Below are 23,605 nucleotides of genomic sequence, written 5' to 3'. Positions count from 1 at the left end.
GAAATATTCCAACTCTTGCATTTCAATGAAAGAAATTCAAAATGAACTTTGAAAAATTAAGAAAATGTAACTGTGACAAGGTAAACCACAACCAAACACTACTGAAATATTCCAACTCTTGCATTTCAACGAAAGAAATTCAAAATGAACTTTGATAAATCAAGAAAATGTAACAGTGACCAGGTCATCCACAACCACACACTACTGAAATAATCCAACTCTTGCATTTCAACGAAAAAATTCAAAATAAAATTTGAAAATCAAGAAAATGTAACTGTGAAAACTTAAACCACAAACAAACACTACTGAAATATTCCAACTCTTGCATTTCAACGAAAGATATTAAAAATGAACTTTGAAAAATCAAGAAAATCTAACTGTGACAAGGTAAACCACAACCAAACACTACTGAAATATTCCAACTCTTGCATTTCAACGTAAGAAATTCAAAATGAACTTTGAAAAATCAAGAAAATGTAACTGTGACAAGGTAAACCACAACAAAACACTACCGAAATAATCCACCTCTTGCATTTCAACGAAAGAAATTCAAATGAACTTTGAAAAAATCAAGAGAATGTAACTGTGACAAGGTAAACCATAACCAAACACTACTGAAATATTCCAACTCTTGCATTTCAATGAAAGAAATTCAAAATGAACTTTGAAAAATCAAGAAAATGTAACTGTGAAAAGGTAAACCATAACCAAACACTACTGAAATATTCCAACTCTTGCATTTCAACGAAAGAAATCCAAAATGAACTTTGAAAAATCAGGAAAATGTAACTGTGACAAGGTAAACCACAACCAAACACTACTGAAATATTCCAACTCTTGCATTTCAAAGAAAGAAATTCAAAACGAACTTTTAAAAATCAAGAATATGTAACTGTGACAAGGTAAACCACAACCAAACACTACTGAAATATTCCAACTCTTGCATTTAAACGAAAGAAATTCAAATTGAACTTTGAAAATCAAGAAAATGTAACTGTGACAAGGTAAACCACATCCAAACACTACTGAAATATTCAAACTCTTGCATTTCAAGGAAAGAAATTCAAAATGAAATTTGAAAAATCAAAAAAATGTAACTGTGACAAGGTAAACCACAACCAAACACTACTGAAATATTCCAACTCTTGCATTTCAAGGAAAGAAATTCAAAATGAAATTTGAAAAATCAAAAAAATGTAACTGTGACAAGGTAAACCACAACCAAACACTACTGAAATATTCCAACTCTTGCATTTCAACGAAAGAAATTCAAAATGAACTTTGAAAAATCAAGAAAATGAAACTGTGACATGGTAAACCACAGCCAAACACTTCTGAAATATTCCAACTCTTACATTTCAACGAAAGCAATTCAAAATGAACTTTGAAAAATCACGAAAATGTAGCTGTGACAAGGTAAACTACAACCAAACACTACTGAAATATTCCAACTCTTGCATTTCAACTAAAGAAATTCAAAATGAACTTTGAAAAATCAAGAAAATATAACTGTGACAAGGTAAACCATAACCAAACACTACTGAAATATTCCAACTCTTTCATATAAACGAAAGAAATTCAAAATGAACTTTGAAAAATCAAGAAAATGTAACTGTGACAAGGTAAACCACATCCAAACACTACTGAAATATTACAACTCTTGCATTTCAACGAAAGAAATTCAAAATGAACTTTGAAAAATCAAGAAAATGTAACTGTGACAAGGTAAACCACAACCAAACACTACTGAAATATTCCAACTCTTTCATTTCAACGAAAGCAATTCAAAATGAACTTTGAAAAATCAAGAAAATGTAACTGTGACATGGTAAACCACAGCCAAACACTACTGAAATATTCCAACTCTTGCATTTCAACGAAAGAATTTCAAAATGAACTTTGAAAAATCACGAAAATGTAACTGTGACATGGTAAACCACATCCAAGCACTTCTGAAATATTCCAACTCTTGCATTTCAACGAAAGAAATTCAAAATGAACTTTGAAAAATCACGAAAATGTAACTGTGACAAGGTAAACCACAACCAAACACTACTGAAATATTCCAACTCTTGCATTTCAACGAAAGCAATTCAAAATGAACTTTGAAAAATGAAGAATATGTAACTGTGACAAGGTAAACCACAACCAAACACTTCTGAAATATTCCAACTCTTGCTTTTCAATGAAAGAAATTCAAAATGAACTTTGAAAAATCAAGAAAATGTAACTGTGACGCGGTAAATCACAACCAAACACTACTGAAAAATTCCAACTCTTGCATTTAAACGAAAAAAATTCAAATGAACTTTGAAAAATCAAGAAAATGTAACTGTGACAAGGTAAACCACAACCAAACACTACTGAAATATTACAACTCTTGCATTTCAACGAAAGATTTTCAAATGAACTTTGAAAAATCAAGAAAATGTAACTGTGACAAGGTAAACCACAACAAAACACTAGTTAAATATTCCAACTCTTGCAATTCAATGAAAGAAATTCTAAATTAACTGTTAAAAATTAATAAATTGTAACTGTGACAATGTAAAAAACAACCAAACACTACTTAAATAATCCAACTCTTTCATTTCAACAAAATAAATTCTAAAATTAAATTTAAATATCAATAAATTTAACTTTGACAATGTAAAACATAAGCCAACACTAATTAAATATTTGAACTCTTCAATGAAAGAAATTAAAAAATAACTTTGAAATATCAAGAAAATGTAACTGTGACAAGGTAAACCACAACCAAACACTACTGAAATATTACAACTCTTGCATTTCAACGAAAGAATTTCAAAATGAACTTTGAAAAATCAAGAAAATGTAACTGTGACATGGTAAACCACAGCCAATCACTTCTGAAATATTCCAACTCTAGCATTACAACGAAATCAATTAAAATGAACTTTGAAAAATCAAGAAAATGTAACTGTGACAAGTTAATCCACAACCAAACACTTCTGAAATATTACACCTCTTTCATTTCAAAGAAAGAAATTCAAACTGACCTTTGAAAAATGAAGAATATGTAATTGTGACACGGTAAACCACAACCAAACACTTCTGAAATATTCCAACTCTTGCTTTTCAATGAAATAAATTCAAAATTAAATTTGAAAAATCAAGAAAATGTAACTGTGACACGGTAAATCACAACCAAACACTACTGAAAAATTCCCACTCTTGCATTTAAACGAAAGAAATTCAAATGAACTTTGAAAAATCAAGAAAATGTAACTGTGACAAGGTAAACTACAACCAAACACTACTGAAATATTCCAACTCTTGCATTTCACCGAAAGATTTTCAAATGAACTTTGAAAAATCAAGAAAATGTAACTGTGACAAGGTAAACCATAACCAAACACTACTTAAATATTCCAACTCTTGCATTTCAAAGAAAGAAATTCAAAATGAACTTTGAAAAATCAATAAATTGTAAATGTGACAAGGTAAACCATAACCAAACACTACTGAAATATTCCAACTCTTGCATTTCAAAGAAATAAATTCAAATTTAACTTTTAAAAATAAATAAAATTTAACTGTTACAATTTATACAATAAACAATAAATACTGAAATAGTTCAACTCTTTAATTTCAACGAAAGAAATTCAAAATGAACTTTGAAAAATCAATAAAATGTAACTGTGACAAGGTAAACCATAACCAAACACTACTGAAATATTCCAACTCTTGCATTTCAACGAAAGAAATTCAAAATTAAATTTAAAAAAAAAAAAAATTTAAATGTGTCAAGGTAATCCAAAACCAAATACTACTGAAATATTCCAACTCTTGCATTTCAACGAAAGAAATTCAAAATGAAATTTTAAAAATCAATAAAATGTAACTGTGACAAGGTAAACCACAACCAAACACTACTGAAATATTCCAGCTCTTGCATTTCAAGGAAAGAAATACAAAATTATATTTTAAAAATCAATAAAATGAAAATGTGACAAGGTAAATCACAACCAAACACTACTGAAATATTCCAACTCTTGCATTTCAACGAAAGAATTTCAAAATGAACTTTGAAAAATCAAGAAAATGCAACTGTGACATGGTAAACCACAGCCAAACACTTCTGAAATATTCCAACTCTTACATTTCAACGAAAGCAATTCAAAATGAACTTTGAAAAATCACGAAAATGTAACTGTGACAAGGTAAACCACAACCAAACACTACTGAAATATTCCAACTCTTGCATTTCAACGAAAGAAATTCAAAATGAGCTTTGAAAAATCAAGAAAATATAACTGTGACAAGGTAAACCATAACCAAACACTACTGAAATATTCCAACTCTTGCATTTCAACGAAAGAAATTCAAAATGAACTTTGAAAAATCAAGAATATTTAACTTTTACAAGGTAAACCACCTCCAAACACTACTGAAATAGTCCAACTCTTGCATTTCAACGAAAGAAATTCAAAATGAACTTTGAAAAATCAGGAAAATGTAACTGTGACAAGGTGAACCACAACCAAACACTACTGAAATATTCCAACTCTTGCATTTCAACGAAAGAAATTCAAAATGAACTTTGAAAAATCAAGAAAATGTAACTGTGACATGGTAAACCACAGCCAAACACTACTGAAATATTACAACTCTTGCATTTCAACGAAAGAATTTCAAAATGAACTTTGAAAAATCACGAAAATGTAACTGTGACATGGTAAACCACAGCCAAGCACTTCTGAAATATTCCAACTCTTGCATTTCAACGAAAGCAATTCAAAATGAACTTTGAAAAATCACGAAAATGTAACTGTGACAAGGTAAACCACAACCAAACACTACTGAAATATTCCAACTCTTGCATTTCAACGAAAGAAATTCAAAATGAACTTTGAAAAATGAAGAAGATGTAACTGTGACAAGGTAAACCACAACCAAACACTTCTGAAATATTCCAACTCTTGCATTTCAATGAAAGAAATTCAAAATGAACTTTGAAAAATCAAGAAAATGTAACTGTGACACGGTAAATCACAACCAAACACGACTGAAAAATTCCCACTCTTGCATTTAAAAGAAAGAAATTCAAATGAACTTTGAAAAATAAAGAAAATGTAAATGTGACAAGGTAAACCATAACCAAACACTACTGAAATATTCCAACTCTTGTATTTCAACGAAAGAAATTCAAATGAACTTTGAAAAATCAATAAAATGTAACTGTGACAAGGTAAACAACAACCAAACACTACTTAAATATTCCAACTCTTGAATTTCAAAGAAAGAAATTCAAAATGAACTTTGAAAAATCAAGAAATTGTAACTGTGACAAGGTAAACCATAACCAAACACTACTGAAATATTCCAACTCTTGCATTTCAATGAAAGAAATTCTAAATGAACTTTTAAAAATCAATAAAATGTAACTGTGACAAGGTAAACCATAACCAAACACTACTGAAATATTCCAACTGTTGCATTTCAACGAAAGAAATTCAAAATGAACTTTGAAGAATCACGAAAATGTAACTGTGACAAGGAAAACCACAGTCAAACACTACTGAAATATTCAATCTCTTGCATTTCAACGAAAGAAATTCAAAATGAACATTGAAAATCAAGAAAATGTAACTGTGACAAGGTAAACCACAGCCAAACACTACTTAAATATTACAAATCTTTTATTTAAAGGAAATAAATTCAATATTAAATTTGAAAAATCAAGAAAATGTAACTGTGACAAGGTAAACCACAACCAAACACTACTGAAATATTCCAACTCTTTCATTTCAACGAAAGAAATTCAAAATGAACTTTGAAAAATCAAGAAAATTTAACTGTGACAAGGTAAACCACAACCAAACACTACTGAAATATTTCAACTCTTGCATTTCAACGAAAGAAATTCAAAATGAACTTTGAAAAATCACGAAAATGTAACTGTGACAAGGTAAACCACAACCAAACACTACTGAAATATTTCAACTCTTGCATTTCAACGAAAGAAATTCAAAATGAACTATGAACAATCAAGAAAATGTAACTGTGACAATTTAAAGCAACAACAAACACTACTTAAATAGTCAAACTCTTGCATTTCAACGAAAGAAATTAGGAAATAACATAGAAAAATATAGAAAATTTAAATGATACACTGTGACCAAAAACCAAAAACAACTGACATATTTCAACTCTTTCATTTCAAGGACAGAAATTCAAAATTAACTTTGAAAAATAAGGAAAATGTAACTCTGACAGGTAAAACCACAACCAAACACTACTGAAATATTCCAACTCTGTCATTTCAACGAAAGAAATTCAAAATGAACTTTGAAAAATCAGGAAAATGTAACTGTGACAAGGTAAACCACACCCAAACACTACTGAAATATTCCAACTCTTGCATTTCAACGAAAGCAACTCAAAATTAACTTTGAAAAATGAATAAGATGTAACTGTGACAATGTAAACAACAGCCAAACACTACTGAAATATTCAAACTCTTGCATTTCAAATAAAGAAATTCAAAATGAACTTTGAACAATAACTAGAATGTAACTTTGACAAGGTAAAGCACAACCAAACACTTATGAAATATTAAAACTCTGTAATTTAAGCGAAAGAAATTAAAAATGATCTTTGAAAAATCAAGAAAATGTAACTGTGAAAAGGTAAACCACAATCAAACAATTCTGAAATATTTCAAATCTTGCATTTCAACGAAAGCAATTCAAAATGAACTTTAAAAAATCAAGAAAATGTAACTTTGACAAGGTAAACCACAACCAAACACTACTAAAATATTCCAACTCTTGCATTTCAACGAAAGCAATTCAAAATGAACTTTGAAAAATCAAGAAAATGTAACTGTGACAAGGTAAACCACAGCCAAACACTACTGAAATATTCCAACTCTTGCATTTCAACGAAAGTAATTCAAAATGAACTTTGAAAAATCAAGAAAATGTAACTGTGACAAGGTAAACCACAGCCAAACACTACTGAAATATTCCAACTCTTGCATTTCAACGAAAGAAATTCAAAATGAACTTTGAAAAATCAAGAAAATGTAACTGTGACAAGGTAAATCACAACCAAACACTACTGAAATATTCCAACTCTTGCATTTCAATGAAAGAAATTCAAAATGAACTTTGAAAAATCAAGAAAATGTAACTGTGACAAGGTAAACCACAACCAACCACTTCTGAAATATTCCAACTCTTGCATTTCAACAAAAGAAATTCAAAATGAACTTTAAAAAATCAAGAAGATGTAACTGTGACAAGGTAAACCACAACCAAACACTACTGAAAAATTCCAACTCTTCCTTTTCAATGAAAGAAATTCAAAATGAACTTTTAAAAATCAAGAAAATGTAACTTTGACACGTTAAATCACAATCAAACACTACTGAAAAATTCCAACTCTTGCATTTCAACTAAATAAATTCAAATGAACTTTGTAAAATCCAGAATATGTAACTGTGACAAGGTAAACCACAAGCAAACACTACTTAAATACTACAACTCTTGCATTTCAATGAAAGAAATTCAAAATAAACTTTTAAAAATCAAGTAAATGTAACTGTGACAAGGTAAACCATAACCAAACACTACTGAAATACTCCAACTCTTGCATTTCAATGAAAGAAATTCAAAATTAACTTTGAAAAATAATGAAAATGTAACTGTGAAAAGGTAAAACACAGCCAAACACTACTGAAATATTCCAACTCTTGCATTTCAAAGAAAGAAATTCAATAAGAACTTTGAAAAATCAAGAAAATCTAACTGTGACAAGGTAAACCACAACCAAACGCAACTGAAATATTCCAACTCTTGCATTTCAACCAAAGAAAATCAAAATGAACTTTGAAAATCAAGAAAATGTAACTGTGACAAGGTAAACCACAACCAAATACTACTGAAATATTTCAAATCTTCCATTTCAACGAAACAAATTCAAAATTAACTTTGAAAAATCAAGAAAATGTAACTGTGACAAGGTAAACCACAACCAAACACTACTGAAATATTCCATCTATTTCATTTCAACGAAAGCAATTCAAAATGAACTTTGAAAAATCAGGAAAATGTAACTGTGATAAGGTAAACCACAACCAAGCACTACTGAAATATTCCAACTCTTGCATTTCAACGAAAGAAATTCAAAATGAGCTTTGAAAAATCAAGAAAATATAACTGTGACAAGGTAAACAATAACCAAACACTACTGAAATATTCCAAATCTTGCTTTTCAATGAAAGAAATTCAAAATGAACTTTAAAAAATCAAGAAAATGTAACTGTGACAAGGTAAACCACATACAAACACTAAACACTACTGAAAAATTCCAACTCTTGCATTTCAACGAAAGAAATTCAAAATGAACTTTGAAAAATCAAGAAAATGTAATTGTGACAAGGTAAATCCAACCAAACACTACTGTAATATTTCAACTCTTGCATTTCAACGAAAGAAATTCAAAATGAACTTTGAAAAATCAAGAAAATGTAACTGTGACATGGTAAACCACAGCCAAGCACTTCTGAAATATTCCAACTCTTACATTTCAACGAAAGAAATTCAAAATGAACTTTGAAAAATCAAGAAGATGTAACTGTGACAAGGTAAACAACAACCAAACACTACTGAAAAATTCCAACTCTTGCTTTTCAAGGAAAGAAATTCAAAATGAACTTTGAAAAATCAAGAAAATGTAACTGTGACAAGGTAAACCACAACCAAACACTACTGAAAAATTCCAACTCTTGCATTTCAACTAAAGAAAATAAAAAAGAACTATTAAAAATAAAGAAAATGTAACTGTGACAAGGTAAACCACAACCAAACACTACTGAAATATTCCAACTCTTGCATTTCAACGAAAGAAATTCAAATGAACTTTGAAAAATAAAGTAAATGTAACTGTGACAAGGTAAACCATAACCAAACACTACTGAAATATTCCAACTCTTTCATTTCAATGAAAGAAATTCAAAATGAACTTTGAAAAATCAAGAAAATGTAACTGTGACAAGGTAAACCATAAACAAACACTACTGAAATATTCCAACTCTTGCATTTCAATGAAAGAAATTCAAAATGAACTTTGAAAAATTAAGAAAATGTAACTGTGACAAGGTAAACCACAACCAAACACTACTGAAATATTCAAACTCTTGCATATCAAAGAAAGAAATTCAAAATGAACTTTGAAAAATAAAGAAAATGGAACTGTGAAAAGGGTCACCACAAACACACACTACTGACATATTCCAAATCTTGCATTTCAACGAAAAAATTCAAAATAAACTTTGAAAATCAAGAAAATGTAACTGTGACAAGTTAAACCACAACCAAACACTACTGAAATATTTCAACTCTTGCATTTCAACGAAAGAAATTCAAAATGAACTTTGAAAAATCAAAAAAATGTAACTGTGACAAGTTAAACCACAACCAAACCCTACTGAAATATTCCAACTCTTGCATTTCAACGAAAGAAATTCAAAATGAACTTTGAAAAATCAAGAAAATCTAACTGTGACAAGGTAAACCACAATCAAACACTACTGAAATATTCCAACTCTTGCATTTCAACGAAGGAAATTCAAAATGAACTTTTAAAAATCATGAAAATTTAACTTTGACAAGGTAAACCACAACCAAACACTACTGAAATATTCCAACTTTTGCATTTCAACGAAAGAAATTCAAATGAACTTTGAAAAATCAAGAAAATGTAACTCTGACAAGGTAAACCATGAGGAAACACTACTGAAATATTCCAACTCTTGCATTTAAAATAAATAAATTAAAAATTAACTTTTAAAAATCAAGAAAATTTAACTGTGACAATGTAAACCATAACAATACACCACTGAAATATTCCATCTCTTGCATTTCAATGAAAGAAATTCAAAATGAACTTTGAAAAATCAAGAAAATGTAACTGTGACAAGGTAAACCATAACCATACACTACTGAAATATTCCAAATCTTGCATTTCAACGAAAGAAGTTCAAAATGAACTTTGAAAAATCACGAAAATGTAACTGTGACAAGGTAAACCACAACAAAACACTACTGAAATATTCCAACTCTTGCATTTCAACGAAAGAAATTCAAAATTAACTTTGAAAATCAAGAAAATGTAACTGTGACAAGGTAAAACACAACCAAACACTACTGAAATATTACAACTCTTGCATTTCAAGGAAAGAAATTCAAAATGAAATTTGAAAAATCAAGAAAATGTAACTGTGACAAGGTAAACCACAACAAAACACTAATGAAATATTCCAACTCTTGCATTTAAACGAAAGAAATTCAAATTGAAATTTTAAAAATCAAAAAAATGTAACTGTGACATGGTAAACCACAACCAAACACTACTGAAATATTCCAACTCTTGCATTTCAACGAAAGAAATTCAAAATGAACTTTGAAAAATCAAGAAAATGTAACTGTGACATGGTAAACCACAGCCAAACACTACTGAAATATTCCAACTCTTACATTTCAACGAAAGCAATTCAAAATGAACTTTGAAAAATCAAGAAAATGTAACTGTGACAAGGTAAACTACAACCAAACACTACTGAAATATTCCATCTCTTGCATTTCAACGAAAGAAGTTCAAAATGAACTTTGAAAAATCTCGAAAATGTAACTGTGACATGGTAAACCACAACCAAACACTACTGAAATATTCCAACTCTTGCATTTCAACGAAAGAAATTCAAAATGAACTTTGAAAAATCAAGAAAATGTAACTGTGACAAGGTAAACCACAATCAAACACTACTGAAATATTCCAACTATTGCATTTCAAAGAAAGAAATTCAAAATGAACTTTGAAAAATCAAGAAAATGTAACTTTGGCAAGGTAAACCACATCCAAACACTACTGAAATATTCCAACTCTTGCATTTCAACGAAAGAAATTCAAAATGAACTTTGAAAAATCAGGAAAATGTAACTGTGACAAGGTGAACCACACCCAAACACTACTGAAATATTCCAACTCTTGCATTTCAACGAAAGCAATTCAAAATGAACTTTGAAAAATCAAGAAAATGTAACTGTGACATGGTAAACCACAGCCAAACACTACTGAAATATTTCAACTCTTGCATTTCAACGAAAGAAATTCAAAATGAAATTTGAAAAATCAAAAAAATGTAACTGTGACAAGGTAAATCACAACCAAACACTACTGAAATATTCCAACTCTTGCATTTCAACGAAAGAATTTCAAAATGAACTTTGAAAAATCAAAAAAATGTAACTGTGACAAGGGAAACCACAACCAAACACTACTGAAATATTCCAACTCTTGCATTTCAACGAAAGAAATTCAAAATGAACTTTGAAAAATCAAGAAAATGCAACTGTGACATGGTAAACCACAGCCAAACACTTCTGAAATATTCCAACTCTTACATTTCAACGAAAGCAATTCAAAATGAACTTTGAAAAATCACGAAAATGTAACTGTGACAAGGTAAACTACAAACAAACACTACTGAAATATTCCATCTCTTGCATTTCAACGAAAGAAATTCAAAATGAACTTTGAAAAATCAGGAAAATGTAACTGTGACAAGGTAAACCACAACCAAACACTACTGAAATATTCCAACTCTTGCATTTCAACGAAAGAAATTCAAAATGAGCTTTGAAAAATCAAGAAAATGTAACTGTGACAAGGTAAACCATAACCAAACACTACTTAAATATTCCAACTCTTGCATTTCAACGAAAGAAATTCAAAATGAACTTTGAAAAATCAATAATATGTAACTTTGACAAGGTAAACCACCTCCAAACACTACTGAAATATTCCAACTCTTGCATTTCAACGAAAGAAATTCAAAATGAACTTTGAAAAATCAAGAAAATGTAACTGTGACAAGGTGAACCACAACCAAACACTACTGAAATATTCCAACTCTTGCATTTCAACGAAAGAAATTCAAAATGAACTTTGAAAAATCAAGAAAATGTAACTGTGACATGGTAAACCACAACCAAACACTACTGAAATATTCCAACTCTTGCATTTCAACGAAAGAATTTCAAAATGAACTTTGTAAAATAACGAAAATGTAACTGTGACATGGTAAACCACAGCCAAGCACTTCTGAAATATTCCAACTCTTGCATTTCAACGAAAGAAATTCAAAATGAACTTTGAAAAATCACGAAAATGTAACTGTGACAAGGTAAACCACAACCAAACACTACTGAAATATTCCAACTCTTGCATTTCAAAGAAAGCAATTCAAAATGAACTTTGAAAAATGAAGAAGATGTAACTGTGACAAGGTAAACCACAACCAAACACTTCTGAAATATTCCAACTCTTGCTTTTCAATGAAAGAAATTCAAAATGAACTTTGAAAAATCAAGAAAATGTAACTGTGACACGGTAAATCACAACCAAACACTACTGAAAAATTCCAACTCTTGAATTTAAACGAAAGAAATTCAAATGAACATTGAAAAATCAAGAAAATGTAACTGTGACAAGGTAAACCACAACCAAACACTACTTAAATATTACAACTCTTTCATTTCAATGAAAGAAATTCAAAATGAACTGTGAAAAATCAAGAAATTGTAACTGTGACAAGGTAAACCATAACCAAACACTACTTAAATATTTCAACTCTTGCATTTCAATGAAAGAAATTCTAAATGAACTTTGAAAAATCAATAAAATTTAACTTTGACAAGGTAAACCACAGCCAAACACTACTGAAATATTTCACCTCTTGCATTTCAACGAAAGAAATTCAAAATGAACTTTAAAAAATCAAGAAAATTTAACTGTGACAAGGTAAACCACAACCAAACACTATTTAAATATTCCAACTCTTGAATTACAACTAAAGAAATTCAAAATTAAATTTTAAAATCAAGAAAATGTAACTGTGACAAGGTAAACCACAACCAAACACTACTGAAATATTCCAACTCTTTCATTTAAAGGAAATAAATTCATAATGTCAATTTAAATAACAAGAAAATGTAACTGTGACACGTTAAAAAAAAACCAAACTCTACTGAAATATACCAACTCTAGCATTTCAACGAAAGAAATTCAAAATGAACTTTGAAAAATCACGAAAATGTAACTGGGACAAGGTAAACCACAACCAAACACTACTTAAATATTTCAACTCTTGCATTTCAACGAAAGAAATTCAAAATTAACTTTTAAAAATCACGAAAATGTAACTGTGACAAGGTAAACCACAACCAAACACTACTGAAATATTTCAACTCTTGCATTTCAACGAAAGAAATTCAAAATGAACTTTGAAAAATCAAAAAAATGTAACTGTGACAAGATAAACCACAACCAAACCCTACTGAAATATTTCAACTCTTGCATTTCAACGAAAGAAATTAAAAATGAACTTTGAAAAATCAATAAAATGTAACTGTGACAATGTAAACCACATCAAAACACTACTGAAATATTCCAACTCTTTCATTTCAATGAAATAAATTATAAATTAAATTTGAAAAATCAAGAAAATGTAACTGTGACAAGGTAAACCACAACCAAACACTACTGAAATATTCCAACTCTTGCATTTCAAGGAAAGAAATTCAAAATGAACTTTGAAAAATCAGGAAAATGTAACTGTGACAAGGTAAACCACAACCAAACACTACTGAAATATTCCAACTCTTTCATTTCAACGAAAGCAATTCAAAATGAACTTTGAAAAATCAAGAAAATGTAACTGTGACAAGGTAAACCACAGCCAAGCACTACTGAAATATTCCACCTCTTGCATTTCAACGAAAGAAATTCAAAATGAACTTTGAAAAATCAAGAAAATGTAACTCTGACAAGGTAAAGCACAAGCAAACAATACCGAATTATTCCAACTCTTGCATTTCAAAGAAAGAAATTCAAAATGAACTTTGAAAAATAATGAAAATGTAACTGTGACAAGGTAAACAACAACCAAACACAGCAGAAATAATAAAAATCTAGCATTAAAGAAAAAGAAATTAAAATTTAACTTTGAACAATCACGAAACTGTAACTGGGACAAGGTAAACCACAACCAAACACTACTGAAATATTTCAACTGTTGCATTTCAACTAAAGAAATTCAAAATGAACTTTGAACAATCACGAAACTGTATCTGTGACAATTTAAACCACAAACAAACACTACTGAAATATTACAACTCGTTAAATTCAACTAAAGAAATTAAAAATTAACTTTGAACAATCACAAACATGTAACTGTGACAAGATAAAGCACAAACAAACACTACTGAAATATTTCAACTCTGTCATTTCAACGACCGAAATTAAAAATTAACTTTGAAAAATCAAGAAAATGTAACTGTGACAATTTAAAACACAACAAAACAATACTTAAATAGTCAAACTATTTAATTTCAACGAAAGAAATTATAAATGAACTTTGAAAAATAAAGAAAATGTAGCTGTGACAAGGTAAAACACAACCAAACACTACTGAACTATTTCAACTCTTGCATTTCAAGGAAAGAAATTCAAAATAAACTTTGAAAAATCATGAAATTGTAACTGTTACAATGTAAACCACAACCAAACAATACTGATATATTACAACCCTTGCATTTCAACTAATTAAATTCCAAATGTAAATTGAAAAATGATGAGAATCTAACTGTGACAAGGTATACCACAACCAAACACTATTGAAATATTCTAACTTGCATTTCAACGAAAGAAATTCACAATGAAATTTTAAAAATCAAGAAATTGTAAATGTGACATGGTATACCACAGCCAAACACTACTGAAATATTCCACCTCTTGCATTTCAACTAAAGAAATTCAAAATGAACTTTGAAAAATCAAGAAAATGTAACTCTGACAAGGTAAAGCACAACCAAACACTACTGAAATATTCCAACCCGTGCTTTTCAGTGAAACAAATTCAGAATGAACATTGAAAAATCATGACACTGTAACTGTGACAAGGTCAACCACAACCAAACACAACTGAAATATTCCACCTCTTGCATTTCAACGAAAGAAATTCAAAATGAACTTTGAACAATCAAGAAAATGTAACTTTGACAAGGTAAACCACAACCAAACACTACTGAAATATTCCAACTCTTGCATTTCAACGAAAGCAATTCAAAATGAACTTTGAAAAATCAAGAAAATGTAACTGTGACAAGGTAAACCAAAGCCAAATACTACTGAAATATTCTAACTCTTGCATTTCAAAGAAAGAAATTCAAAATGAACTTTGAAAAATCAAGAAAATGTAACTGTGACAAGGTAAATCACAACCAAACACTACTAAAATATTCCAACTCTTGCATTTCAATGAAAGAAATTCAAAATGAACTTTGAAAAATCAAGAGAATGTAACTGTGACAAGGTAAACCACAACCAAACACTACTGAAATATTCCAACTCTTGCATTTCAACGAAAGAAATTCTAAATGAACTTTGAAAAATCAAGAAAATGTAAATGTGACAAGGTAAACCACAACCAAACACTACTGAAATATTCCAACTCTAGCATTTCATCGAAAGAAATTCAAAATGAACTTTGAAAAATCAATAAAATGTAACTGTGTAATGGAAAACCACAACCAAACACTAATGAAATATTACAACTCTATAATTTCAACGAAAGAAATTCAAAATGAACTTTGAAAAATCAAGAAAATGTAACTTTGACAAGGTAAACCACAGCCAAACACTACTGAAATATTCCAACTCTTGCATTTCAATGAAAGAAATTCAAAATGAACTTTGAAAAATCAAGAAAATGTGACTGTGACAAGGTAAACCACAACCAAACACTACTGAAATATTCCAACTCTTGCATTTCAAAGAAAAAAATTCAAAATTAACTTTTAAAAATAAAGAAAAATTAACTGTGTCAAGGCAAACCACAACCAAACACTACTTAAATATTCCAACTATTGAATTTAAACTAAAGAAATTCAAATGAACTTTGAAAAATCAAGAAAATGTAACTGTGACAAGGTAAACCACAACCAAACACTACTGAAATATTCCAACTCTAGCATTTCAACGAAAGGAATTCAAAATGAACTTTGAAAAATCAAGAAACTTTGAACTTTGAAAAATCAAGAAAATGTAACTGTGACAAGGTAAACCACAACCAAACACTACTGAAATATTTCAACTCTTGCATTTCAACGAAAGAAACTAAAAATGAACTGTGAAAAATCAAGAAAATCTAACAGTGACAAGGTAAACCACAATCAAACACTACTGAAATATTACAACTCATGCATTTCAACGAAAGAAATTCAAAATGAACTTTGAAAAATCAAGAAAATGTAAATGTGACAAGTTAAACCAAAACCAAACACTACTGAAATATTCCAACTCATGCATTTCAAGGAAAGAAATTCAAAATGAACTGTGAAAAATCAAGAAAATGTAACTGTGTCAAGGTAAACCACAACCAAACACTTCTGAAATATTCCAACTCTTGCATTTCAACGAAAGAAATTCAAAATGAACTTTGAAAAATCACGAAAATGTAACTGTGAAAATGTAAACCATAACCAAACACTACTGAAATATTCCAACTCTTGCATTTCAATGAAAGAAATTCAAAATGAACTTTGAAGAATCAAGAAAATGTAACTGTGACAAGGTAAACCACAACCAAACACTACTGAAATATTCCAACTCTTGCATTTCAAGGAAAGAAATTCAAAGTGAAATTTGAAATACAAGGACAAAGTAACTGTGACAAGGTAAACCACAACCAAACACTACTGAAATATTCCAACTCTTGCATTTCAACGAAAGAAATTCAAAATGAACTTTGAAAAATCAAGAAAATGTAACTGTGACAAGGTAAACCACAACCAAACACTACTTAAAGAGTCCAACTCTTGCATTTCAATGAAAGAAATTCAAAATGAACTTTGAAAAATCAAGACAATGTAACTGTGACAAGGTAAACCACAACCAAACACTACTGAAATATTCCAACTCTTGCATTTCAACGAAAGAAATTCAAAATGAACTTTGAAAAATCAAGAAAATGTAACTTTGACAAGGCAAACCACAACCAAACACTACTGAAATATTCCAACTCTTGCATTTCAACGAAAGCAATTCAAAATGAACTTTGAAAAATCAAGAAAATGTAACTGTGACAAGGTAAACCACAGCCAAACACTACTGAAATATTCCAACTCTTGCATTTCAACGAAAGAAATTCAAAATGAACTTTGAAAAATCAAGAAAATGTAACTGTGACAAGGTAAATCACAACCAAACACTACTGAAATATTCCAACTCTTGCATTTCAATGAAAAAAATTCAAAATAAACTTTGAAAAATCAAGAAAATGTAACTGTGACAAGGTAAACCACAGCCAAACACTACTGAAATATTCCAACTCTTGCATTTCAACGAAAGCAATTCAAAATGAACTTTGAAAAATCAAGAAAATGTAACTGTGACAAGGTGAACCACAGCCAAATACTACTGAAATATTCTAACTCTTGCATTTCAACGAAAGAAATTCAAAATGAACTTTGAAAAATCAAGAAAATGTAACTGTGACAAGGTAAACCACACCCAAACACTACTGAAATATTCCAACTCTTGCATTTCAAAGAAAGAAATTCAAAATGAACTTTGAAAAATCACGAAAATGTAACTGTGACAAGGTAAACCACAACCAACCACTACTGAAATATTCCAACTCTTGCATTTCAACAAAAGAAATTCAAAATGAACTTTAAAAAATCAAGAAGATGTAACTGTGACAAGGTAAACCACAACCAAACACTACTGAAAAATTCCAACTCTTGCTTTTCAATGAAAGAAATTCCAAATGAACTTTGAAAAATCAAGAAAATTTAACTGTGACAAGGTAAACCACAACCAAACACTACTGAAAAATTCCAACTCTTGCATTTCAAAGAAATAAATTAAAATGAACTTTATAAAATAAATAAAATGTAACTGTGACAAGGTAAACCATAACCAAACACTACTGAAATATTACAACTCTTGCATTTCAATGAAAGAAATTAAAAATAAACTTTTAAAAATCAAGTAAATGTAACTGTGACAAGGTAAACCATAACCAAACACTACTGAAATAATCCAACTCTTGAATGTCAAATAAAGAAATTAAAAATGAACTTTGAAAAATCAAGAAAATGTAACTGTTAAAATGTAAACCACAGCCAAACACTATTTAAATATTCCAACTCTTGTATTTAAAGGAAATAAATTCAAAATGAACTTGGAAAAATCAGGAAAGTGTAACTGTGACAAGGTAAACCACAATCAAACACAACTGAAATATTCCAACTCTTGCATTTCAACGAAACAAATTAAAAATTAAATTTGAAAATAAAGAAAATGTAACTGTGACAAGGTAAACCACAACCAAACAATACTGAAATATTTCAACTCTTGCATTTTAACGAAACAAATTCAAAATGAACTTTGAAAAATCAAGAAAATGTAACTGTGACAAGGTAAACCACAACCAAACACTACTGAAATATTCCAACTCTTTCATTTCAACGAAAGAAATTCAAAATGAACTTTGAAAAATCAGGAAAATGTAACTGTGATAAGGTAAACCACAACCAAACACTACTGAAATATTCCAACTCTTGCATTTCAACGAAAGAAATTCAAAATGAGCTTTGAAAAATCAAGAAAATATAACTGTGACAAGGTAAACAATAACCAAACACTACTGAAATATTCCAAATCTTGCTTTTCAATGAAAGAAATTCAAAATGAACTTTAAAAAATCAAGAAAATGTAACTGTGACAAGGTAAACCACATACAAACACTAAACACTACTGAAAAATTCCAACTCTTGCATTTCAACGAAAGAAATTCAAAATGAACTTTGAAAAATCAAGAAAATGTAACTGTGACAAGGTAAACCACAACCAAACACTACTGTAATATTTCAACTCTTGCATTTCAACGAAAGAAATTCAAAATGAACTTTGAAAAATCAAGAAAATGTAACTGTGACATGGTAAATCACAGCCAAGCACTTCTGAAATATTCCAACTCTTACATTTCAACGAAAGAAATTCAAAATGAACTTTGAAAAATCAAGAAGATGTAACTGTGACAAGGTAAACAACAACCAAACACTACTGAAATATTCCAACTCTTGCATTTCAATGAAAGAAATTCAAAATGAACTTTGAAAAATCAAGAAAATGTAACTGTGACAAGGTAAACCACAACCAAACACTACATAAAAATAACAACTCTAGCAAAACAACGAAAGAAAAACAAAATGAACAATGAAAAATCAAGAAAATGTATCTGTGACAAGCTAAACCACAACCAAACACTACTGAAATAATCCAACTCTTGCATTTCAACAAAAGAAATTCAAATGAACATTGAAAAATCAAGGAAATGTAACTGTGACAAGGTAAACCATAACCAAAAACTACTGAAATATTCCAAATCTTGCATTTCAATGAAATAAATTCAAAATGAACTTTTAAAAATCAAGAAAATGTAACTGTGACAAGGAAAACCAAAAACAAACACTACTGAAATATTACAACTCTTTCATTTCAAAGAAAGAAATTCAAAATGAACTTTGAAAAATCAAGAAAATGTAACTGTGACAAGGTAAACCACAACCAAACACTACTGAAATATTCCAACTCTTGTATTTCAAGGAAAGAAATTCAAAATGAACTTTGAAAAATCCAGAAAATGTAACTGTGACAAGGTAAACCACAACCACACACTACTGAAATATTCCAACTCTTGCATTTCAACGAAAAAATTCAAAATAAACTTTGAAAATCAAGAAAATGTAACTGTGACAAGTTAAACCACAACCAAACACTACTGAAATATTTCAACTCTTGCATTTCAACGAAAGAAATTCAAAATGAACTTTGAAAAATCAAAAAAATGTAACTGTGACAAGGTAAACCACAACCAAACCCTACTGAAATATTTCAACTCTTGCATTTCAACGAAATAAATTCAAAATGAACTTTGAAAAATCAAGAAAATGTAACTCTGACAAGGTAAACCATATCACAACACTACTGAAATATTCCAACTCTTTCATTTCAACGAAAGAAATTCAAAATGAACTTTGAAAAATCAAAAAAATGTAACTGTGACAAGGTAAACCACAACCAAACCCTACTGAAATATTCCAAATCTTGCATTTCAACGAAAGAAATTCAAATGAACTTTGAAAAATAAAGAAAATGTAACTGTGACAAGGTAAACCATGACCAAACACTACTTAAATATTACAACTCTTTCATTGCAACTAAAAAAATTAAAAATGAACTTTGAAAAATCAAGAATATGTAACTTTGACAAGGTATACCATAACCATACACTACTGAAATATTCCAACTCTTGCTTTTCAACGACAGAAATTCTAAATGAACTTTGAAAAATCAAGATAATGTAACTGTGACGTGTTAAACCATAACCAAACACTACTGAAATATTCCAACTCTTGCATTTCAACGAAAGAAATTCAAAATGAACTTTGAAAAATCAAGAAAATGTAACTGTGACAAGGTAAACCACAACCAAACACTACTGAAATATTCCACCTCTTGCATTTCAACTAAATAAATTCAAAATGAACTTTGAAAATCAAGAAAATGTAACTGTGACAAGTTAAAACACATCCAAACACTACTGAAATATTCCAGCTCTTGCATTTCAAGGAAATAAATTCAAAATGAAATTTGAAAAATCAAAAAAATGTAACTGTGACAAGGTAAATCACAACCAAACACTACTGAAGTATTCCAGCTCTAGCATTTCAACGAAAGAATTTCAAAATGTACTTTGAAAAATCAAAAAAATGAAACTGTGAAAAGGTAAACCAAAACCAAACACTACTGAAATATTCCAACTCTTGCATTTCAACGAAAGAAATTCAAAATGAACTTTGAAAAATCAAGAAAATGCAACTGTGACATGGTAAACCACAGCCAAACACTTCTGAAATATTCCAACTCTTACATTTCAACGAAAGCAATTCAAAATGAACTTTGAAAAATCACGAAAATGTAACTGTGACAAGGTAAACTACAAACAAACACTACTGAAATATTCCAACTCTTGCATTTCAATGAAATAAATTCAAAATGAACTTTGAAAAATCAGGAAAATGTAACTGTGACAAGGTAAACCACAACCAAACACTACTGAAATATTCCAACTCTTGCATTTCAACGAAAGAAATTCAAAATGATCTTTGAAAAATCAAGAAAATATAACTGTGACAAGGTAAACCATAACCAAACACTACTGAAATATTCCAAATCTTGCATTTCAACGAAAGAAATTCAAAATGAACTTTGAAAAATCAAGAAAATGTAACTTTGACAAGGTAAACCATATCCAAACACTACTGAAATATTCCAACTCTTGCATTTCAACGAAAGAAATTCAAAATGAACTTTGAAAAATCAAGAAAATGTAACTGTGACAAGGTAAACCACAACCAAACACTACTGAAATATTCCAACTCTTGCATTTCAACGAAAGAAATTCAAAATGAACTTTGAAAATCAAGAAAATGTAACTGTGACAAGGTAAACAACAGCCAAACACTACTGAAATATTTCAACTCTTGCATTTCAAGGAAAGAAATTCAAAATGAAATTTGAAAAATCAAAAAAATGTAACTGTGACAGGGTAAATCACAACCAAACACTAATGAAATATTCCAACTCTTGCATTTCAAGTAAATAAATTCAAAATGAACTTTGAAAAATCAAAAAATGTAACTGTGACAAGGTAAACCACAACCAAACACTACTGAAATATTCCAACTCTTGCATTTCAACGAAAGAAATTCAAAATGAACTTTGAAAAATCAAGAAAATGCAACTGTGACATGGTAAACCACAGCCAAACACTTCTGAAATATTCCAACTCTTACATTTCAACGAAAGCAATTCAAAATGAACTTTGAAAAATCACGAAAATGTAACTGTGACAAGGTAAACTACAACCAAACACTACTGAAATTTTTCAACTCTTGCATTTCAACGAAAGAAATTCAAAATGAACTTTGAAAAATCAGGAAAATGTAACTGTGATAAGGTAAACCACAACCAAACACTACTGAAATATTCCAACTCTTGCATTTCAACGAAAGAAATTCAAAATGAACTTTGAAAAATCAAGAAAATGTAACTGTGACAAGGTAAACCATAACCAAACACTACTGATATATTCCAACTCTTGCATTTCAACGAAAGAAATTCAAAATGAACTTTGAAAAATCAAGAAAATGTAACTGTGGCAAGGTAAACCACATCCAAACACTACTGAAATATTCCAACTCTTGCATTTCAACGAAAGAAATTCAAAATGAACTTTGAAAAATCAAGAAAATGTAACTGTGACAAGGTAAACCACAACCAAACACTACTGAAATATTCCAACTCTTGCATTTCAACGAAAGAAATTCAAAATGAACTTTGAAAAATCAAGAAAATGTAACTGTGACATGGTAAACCACAGCCAAACACTACTGAAATATTTCAACTCTTGCATTTCAACGAAAGAATTTCAAAATGAACTTTGAAAAATCAAGAAAATGTAACTGTGACATGGTAAACCACAGCCAATCACTTCTGAAATATTCCAACTCTTGCATTTCAATGAAAGAAATTCAAAATGAACTTTGAAAAATCACGAAAATGTAACTGTGACAAGGTAAACCACAACCAAACACTACTGAAATATTCCAACTCTTGCATTTCAACGAAAGCAATTAAAAATGAACTTTGAAAAATGAAGAAGATGTAATTGTGACAAGGTAAACCACAACCAAACACTTCTGAAATATTCCAACTCTTGCTTTTCAATGAAAGAAATTCAAAATGAACTTTGAAAAATCAAGAAAATGTAACTGTGACACGTTAAATCACAACCAAACACTAATGAAATATTCCCAATCTTGCATTTAAACGAAAGAAATTCAAATGAACTTTGAAAAATCAAGAAAATGTAACTGTGACAAGGTAAAACATAACCAAACACTTCTTAAATATTCCAACTCGTTCATTTAAATGAAATAAATTCAAAATGAACTTTGAAAAATCAATAAATTGTAACTGTGACAAGGTAAACCAAAACCAAACACTACTGAAATATTTCAACTCTTGCATTTCAATGAAAGAAATTCTAAATGAACTTTGAAAAATCAATAAAATGTAACTGTGACAAGGTAAACCACAGCCAAACACTACTGAAATATTCCACCTCTTGCATTTCAACGAAAGAAATTCAAAATGAACTTTGAAAAATCAAGAAAATGTAACTGTGACAAGGTAAACCACAGCCAAACACTACGGAAATATTCCAACTCTTGCATTTCAACGAAATAAATTCAAAATTAACTTTGAAAATCAAGAAAATGTAACTGTGACAAGGTAAAACAAAACCAAACACTTCTGAAATATTCCAACTCTTGCAATTCAAAGAAAGAAATTCTATATGAAATATGAAAAAAAGATAAAAAGTAAATTTGTCACGTTAAAAATAAACCAAAAACTAATGAAATATTAAAACTCTTTCATT

Source organism: Artemia sp. Qi Xiang Cuo, chromosome 5 (genome assembly GCF_049724085.1).
Source record: "Artemia sp. Qi Xiang Cuo chromosome 5, ASM4972408v1, whole genome shotgun sequence".
Lineage (NCBI taxonomy): Eukaryota > Metazoa > Arthropoda > Branchiopoda > Anostraca > Artemiidae > Artemia > Artemia sp. Qi Xiang Cuo.
The sequence above is the reverse complement of the archived record's forward strand: the minus strand, read 5'-3'. Positions refer to the sequence as shown.